Here is a 7827-nt window from a genome sequence, read left to right on the forward strand (position 1 = left end):
TCCTTCTCCAACTGGCAGAGTCAGTTGCTCAGATATGGTACAGCAGGGCAGGTCTAGCTGAAGAGGAGTTGCTGGGATGGGTTGTTTGTGGCACTTACTGCGACCACCAGCGTGGGTTGGTAATCAGCGCAGGGCAGGTTCCGGTAGGCCGTGCCTGGGCTGCTTGGTGGTGTGATGTTCAGTGCATGGTGCAGGTAGGCAGGATGGAAGGGGGAGTTTGTGATGTGTGGAGCTACGATGGATATGGGAGAGAGGAGAGAGAGGAACAGGAACCAAAAGCATACAAACAAACAAAAAAGAGTGCTAGGGGAGCTTGCCGTTGGAGTGGGGAGATGAGAGACTATGAAATGGAGAAAACTAAAAGGAGGAGAAGAAGAAAAAAAAGAAAAGAAAAGAAAAAATGAATAAATAAGAATTAGAAAGAAAAAAGAAAAAGCTTCCGGGGATCCTACCAGTGTGGCTATGAGGTCTAGGGAAGTTGCTCCCAGGCCGTGAAGTACCTCCTGGCTATAAGGTGTAGAGGTGTCACTCAGCACCAGGTATTCAGGTTACAGGAAGAGAGGGAAAGTAAAGAGAGATGAGAAACTGAGTAATGAAGAAACACAAAAAGGGAAAAAGAGGGGAAAGAAAATAAAATGAACCAATTGAAAAAAAAAAAAAGAACAAGAAAAACCACCAAAACAACACAAAAAACAAAAACCATGGAAAAAGAAATGCTCTCAGGGATCCCTCTGTGCATCTGCGCAAACTGAGGGGGTAGGTCCCAAGCCACAAAATACTCCCTGACTAGAACAGGCTCCCAATTTAAGAATAGAAAAGACAACAAACAAACAATTCAAAACAAACAAACAAAAAGCCCAGGGATCCCACCAGCATGGCAGCAGTTGCTGGGAAGCAGTCTCACAGTTGAGCAGCGTTTCACAGCCTTTCAGGAAGAAGTGAAGATGGCACACGGAGCCAGGTATTTGAGAGAAAGCAGGGGGAGGTGGTGAGAGGTAAGGAAGAAATTTAAAGAGTGGAAAAAAGCAACACCAGCAGCTAACAAATGGCACTTAGGGAGCTGGTGCGGGCGGGTGGAATCCAAGTGACACTGGGGTGAAGCTGATGCTTCCTGGCCAAGAGACTGTGGCAGCAGGAAGCAGGGGAGGCCGAATGGGGGAGAAGAAGGGTGGGGGGTAGGAAAGTGTGTATCTCTGGTTACTGGTTGTTCTGTCTCCTGCTGGAAGCTCCGTGAAGCTGCTTTCTTGTAAGCCCTGTTCGCTGGTCTCTGATAGCAGTCCAAGATGGTGGATCCGTGCTGCGTTAGCTGATAGGGGACCTCTGCATGTATCTCTGCTGTGGAGGGACAGCGTGGTGCTTCTGCCTATAGTGCCATGTTGCCCACAATTCCTGAACTTTTTTTTTTTCCCATTTGTTTTATTTTAATCATAAGTAACCCAGTCTGGTTTTCACAGACCAGGATCTGAGACCGTAAGAACTGAGGCAATTCAGGCAAAAATAACACATGCAATTGGTTGCCTCGTCTTCCCAAATATGAATTTGGTCTTCATGTTCCTTTTAGAGCAGAACTTCATAAATATGGGTAACAGAGAGCCTAAAGAGCTCTTGAAGCTGTGTGCATAATTATATGTGCGTAGCTCAGGAGAAAGAGTTCATCACTTCTTATCAGAGTCTCAGGTTTCTGTGACACATAAAAGACTCATCTCTAAAACATCTTTAGAGGAATCACATTTTTTCATTAATTTAATAAATATTTATTGAGAGCATGATATGGGGCAGGCACTGTTTTGAGGCTGGAATACAGCTGTGAACCAGACAGATAAAGGTTCTGCTTTCACTGAACTTACATACCAACAAGAAACATTTCACAAAGAAATGTCATGGAAATCAGTTAGAGAAAACAGAATGAAGGCAAAATGCTCAGATTCCAATCTCAGATATACATATGTTACTTTTGAATATACAGTGGAAAAGTCAATCCCAGTGTTCTTATTTATGTAAAGTCAAATATCTGGAGGGTGGACCTAATTTTTCACTTTGTACTGGATTTTGTACACATTGTAGACATAACTGTGGTGTCTTGAATGATTTAGTTTTCACATTCTAAATGATCTTGCAATTTTGAGACTCTCAATAGTCTCTTGGCATCAAGATGGTCCCAATGTGGTAGGACCTGACCATTCACAGAAGCCCCCTGCCTGCTGTGAATTCCTTTCTTCTTCTCTTTGCTCCCTTACTTGGCTGGAGTCCTGCTGGTGTAGGTCGGCCTTAACTGCCACTGGAGGGAGCTATAGCATCAGACAAATAATCTTTCCATTGATTCAAGCAGCAATTTTCCAGACATTTAGCAATCAATTTGCTTATCTTTAATAGGAAAAGATACCTGATTTCCTGAAATTTTGTAGTTGCAATATTTTTTCTTTCTTTTTTTTAATTGTGCTTTTGATGAAAGTTTACAGCTCAAGTTAATTTCTCATTCAAAAATGTATACATATATTGTTTTGTGACATTGGTTGCAATTCCCACAATGTGACAGCACACTCCCCCTTTCCATCCCAGGTTCCCTGTGTCCATTCATCCAGTTCCTGTCCCTTACTACCTTCTTGTCCTGCTTTTGGACAGGAGCTTCCCACTTGGCCTTGTATATTTGATTGAACTAAGAAATACATTCCTCATGTGTGTTATTGTTTGTTTTATTGGCCTGTCTAATCAGTCTGAGAAGTGGACTCTGGGAATGGTTTCAGTTCTGGGTTAGCAGAGTGTCCGGAGGCCATAGTTTCAGGGGTTCCTCCAGTCTCTGTCAGACTGGTAAGTATGGTCTTTTTATGTGAATTTGAATTCTGTTCTGCATTTTTCTCATGCTTTGTTCAGGCCTCTCTGCTGTGAACCCTGTCAGGATGGTTGTTGGTGGTAGTCAGGCACCATCTCGTTCTTCTGGTCTCAGGCTGGTAGAGTCTCTGGTTCATTTGGCCCTTTAGTCCTTTGGGCTAATATTTTCCATATGTCTTTGGTTTTCTTCATTCTCCTTTGCTCCAGGTGGGATGGGACCAATAGATACATCTTAGATGGCTGCTTGCAGGCTTTTAAGACCCCTGATGGCTAATCACCAAAGTAGGATGTAGAACATTTTCTTTATGCCAGTTGGCCTAGATGTTCCCTGAGACTATAATCCGCAGGGCCCAGCCCCAACTACTCAGTCCCTCAAAGGGTTTGGATGTGTCTAGGAAACTTCTATGCTTTTGTTTTGGTCCAGTTGTGCTGACTTCCCCTACACTGTGTGTTGTCCTTCCCTTCCCCGAAGTTGACACTTGTAGTTGCAGTATTTTATTACTTATTTGGCTGTGTTCCCTGAGTTCTTTTGTGGACTCTTAAGACATACATATTTTTTAAATTAGTGATGTTCTCTTAGTTATCTAGTGCTGCTACAACAGAAATACCACAAATGGATGGCTTTAACAAAGAAAAATTTATTTCTTCACAATAAAGTAGGCCAAAAGTCCAAATTCAGGGCGTCAGCTCCAGGGGAAGGCTTTCTCTCTCTGTCGGCCTTCTCATCAATGTTGCCCCAGACTAGGAGCTTCTCTGTGCAGGGACCCCGGTCAAAAGGACATGCTCTGCTCCCAGTACTGCTTTCTTGATGGTATGAGGTCCCCCAATTCTCTGCTTGCTTCCCTTTCCTTTTATCTCTTGTAAGGTAAAAGGTGGTGCAGGCCACACCTTAGGGAAACTCCCTTTACATTGGATCAGGGATGTGATCTGGGTAAGGGTGGTGTTACAATCCCACCCTAATCCTCTTTAACATAAAATTACAATCACAAAATGGAGGCCACCCACACAATTCTGGGAATCATGGCCTAGCCAAACTGATATACACATTTTTGGGGCACATAGTTCAAACCATGACAGATGTTAATTTTGTTTTGATAATTTCATGACACCTTTCAAGATAAGTAGAGAAAGACCAGAGTGTTGCAAACCAACACTGGTAATTATATGCTGGTGTATTATATGCTGCTGACATGTGCTTTATACAACCTTAACAAGTAATGACAAGACTTAAACCTTCCTTTCACTGGGGGCCATTCAGTGGTTTCCTGTTGCCCTGATATAAATTGGAGAACTTGTAAATTGAAATATTTCTCGGGTTTCACCATTGTTTATATGCTGGAAAGTAAGTCCAAGGAAATTAGTTATTTTCAATACTGTATCAGAAAGCTTTAAGTGTCTCTCTTTCTCTCTCTCTCATCTATCTCTATTTGATAAACATAGTATCTACTTACCTCTCTCTCTCTCTCTCATCTATCCATACCAGTCTATCATTTTCTGTCATCTATTTTTTTCTATCCATAATTTATCTATTTTACTTCCGGTACTCTGTAATCACTCTCCACCAATGGAAAACTTTTTGTGGTAAAATGTCGTCTCTTAAATCATCTGTTCAATTATTATTTCCTTACTCACCAGTATTGAACCTGGAAGTCAGGCTTTTAATGAAAGACTAACTCAAAGGTAACTAACAGGATCTACAAATGGTGTATTATCCTTATTATTTCATTTATGCCATTATTAATACAAGATATGGCCCATTTAAATATAATCTTTTCCCTCTCTGTATTTCTTCCCTCTGTAGCTTCATTGTTCTTCTCTATAAGCAAGAATAGCATGTTAGATCAGAAGTATACTTAAGAATTTACCAGACAATGGAAATGTATATTTTTATGCTCATCTGATTCAATTGAACTGGGAATTCTGTGACTTTGGATTAGAAATGGTTGTTAACAATTCTATAAAGACTATGACCTCACACCCATTAAAAACATTTTTTAATTGCTTTTTTCCGACACTTTCTTGCTTACATGGTTTCTGAAGAGAAATACAATGTAACTGTTATTCTTGTTCCTTTATAGGTAAAGTATTTCCTCCTCCCCTCTTCTGGCTTCTTTCAAGATTTTCTCTTTGTCTTTGATTTTCTGAAGTTTGAATATGACATGCCTAGGTGTAAATTTTTTGGTATTTATCCTGCTTGGTGTTCTCTGAGCTTTCTGGATCTGTGATTTGGTGTCTGTCATTAATCTGGGTAATTGTCAGCTATTGTTACTTCAGATATTTTTTCTGTTCCATTCTCTGTCTCGTCTCCTTCTGGTGTTCGCATAGCTTGTAGTTTACACATATTTTAATAGCCCCACACTTCTTGGGTATCCTGTTCTTTTTTTTTTTTTTTTTTTAATTTCCTTTTCTCTTTGCACAGGACAATCGTATCACATTTCCTACCAGGTCCTGGATGAAATAGAATTCTCAGAAAATAAAAATATGGATCTGGCTTAGGGTAGACAAGTGCTTTGACAACTTGCTTTATCTTTATAATGCCAGACTCTATTTGATAAGTATAGTGTTTACTTTCCTGCCTTCTTCCAAAGACTCTTTTCTAATACAGTTGCCCCAGTGTTTTATTGTTATTAATTTTTTGTATGGCTTATGAATAAACCTGTTGTGTCAAGTTGATTCTGACTCATGGCAACCCAATGTGTTACAGAGTAGCATTGCTCCATAGGGTTTAATTGGCTGTAATCTTTACAGAAGCAGATTGCCAGGCCTTTCTTCTGCAGCACTGATGGGTGGTTTTGAAATACTAACCTTCAGGTTGGTAGTCGAGTGCAAACTGTGCTACCCAGGGACTTAGCTTAAGGATAGAAGTGTTAATTCTTATATCTTGTTATAAGACATATTTTCTACTCTACCTGTTCTTCCCAGGACTCTGTTCTTCTCTTCTGATGAATTAGTGGTAAATTTTTAATAAAACAGTTCAATTAAAATATTTACACATTTATATATACTGTTCGTTATTTTGTGATTTAAAGACTTATACCAAAATCAGTTTCATGAAAAAAGACAGATAAGTTCACTGCTTTTTCACTGTTCTTCATTTTTCTAGTTCTTTTCCCCCCATAAAATCAAACAAAACTCATAGAGACCCTATAGGACAGAGTAGAACTGCCCCACAGGGTTTCCAAGGAGCGCCTGGTGGATTTGAACTGCTGCCCTTTTGGTTAGCAGCCCAACTCTTAACCACTAAGACACCAAGGTTTCCCCATAGGAGGTAAGAACAAAACTTTCTTAAAAGTTGCCGTGACACATTCACAATGAATGAGATAGCAAATTCTCATTTTTAAAGGATGACTAGAAAATTGGAGAGACATATCTTGTAATTATAATATCAGTTCCCTGGATTGTAAGGAGTCCCTGGGTGGCATAAATAATTAAGTACTAACTGAAAGGTTGGTGGCTTGAACCCACCCAGAGGCACGTTGGAAGACAGGTCTGGCAATCTACTTCCGAAAGGTCAAAGCCTTGAAAACCTTATGGAGTGTAGTTCTACTCTGACACACATGGAGTTGCCGTGAGTCAGATAGACTCCACGGTCACTGCTTTGGTTTGGGATTGTAAGGTAAAATAAAAACACATTTGCTTATCTGATTAATTCTTTTCTGACTAATTTGCTCATTAGATTTCACAGGTAACATTGGTTGAAAAGACAGTGGGATATATGGGCAGAACGCGGGTTTTTTTTGTTGGACAGACCTGACGTTGAACTCTAACTCCAGCTACTGCATAATGAGTCTGCTGCTGGAGATAAGACTCTGGAGAATCTTGACTATTAGCCCAAGAAGTTTGTACTTAACAGGAAATGAGTCATTATTGATGGATTCTTGAGACTAGAAATCATATGATTGGAATATGTTTCTGTTTGTCACTTTCTCAAGGTTTAAATGGCAGCACTTGATTGCCTGGGCATAGGTCATATGCCCATGTGCTGGTTGCCATGGAGCAGAAAATCCATTAACAATGCATGCCTACTATGTACCGGGTATAGTTCACAGCTTTCCAAGAGCTTGCATTCTATTTGAGAGAAATAGACAGTAAGCAGATGTACATGAAAGTAAACATGATGATTTTAGAGAGATGTAAGTGCTAAGAAAACAATAAAACACGTAGAGATACACAGTGATTGGGAGGTAATCAGAGAAAACCTTGCTGATGTGTGACTTGACCTAAAAAGGATTCGGTCATTATTTATGGAACCAATACCTGAACTGGAGGACTAATCACAGAGAGAAGAGAATAGTCAGATAATTGCAACAGTGTAGGTGAGGAGTCCGAGCGCACTGAGTTCTATGAGTATAGTGTCTTAGTCATCTAGTGCTGCAATAACAGAAATACCACAAGTGGATGGTTTGTTTTTTTTTTAAATTGTACTTAAGGTGAAAGCTTACAGAACAAATAGTTTCTCGTGAAACAGTAGTACACATAATGTTTCATGACATTGGTTAACAACCCCACAACATGTCAACTCTCTAACTTCTCGACTTTGTTTTTTTGGTGAAAATAGACATAGCCAAAGATACACCGTTTCAAAAATTTCTACATGCACAGTTCAGTGACATCGACTACGCTCTTCCAATTGTGCTGCTATTCTCACTTTAGATGAAGGCTTACAGAACAAAATAGTTTCTCATTTAACAGTTAGTATACATGTTGCCCTATGACAATGGTTAACAACTTCACAACACATCAACACTATCCTTACTCAACTTTGGGTTCCCTATCACCAGCTTCCTTGTCCCCTTCTGCCTTTTGGCCCTTGTCCCTGGACTGCTGTGCCTCATTAGTCCCATTTGGTTTTATGGGGCTGTCCACCCCCAGGCTGAATGGTGAACCTCGGAGATGACTTCACCACTGAGCTGAAAGGGTGTCTGGGGGCCATACTCTCGGGGTTTCTCCAGTCTCCTTTAGGCCAGTAAATCTGGTCTTTTTTTTGTGAGTTAGAAT

Source organism: Trichechus manatus, unplaced genomic scaffold (genome assembly GCF_000243295.1).
Source record: "Trichechus manatus latirostris isolate Lorelei unplaced genomic scaffold, TriManLat1.0 scaffold00111, whole genome shotgun sequence".
NCBI lineage: Eukaryota > Metazoa > Chordata > Mammalia > Sirenia > Trichechidae > Trichechus > Trichechus manatus.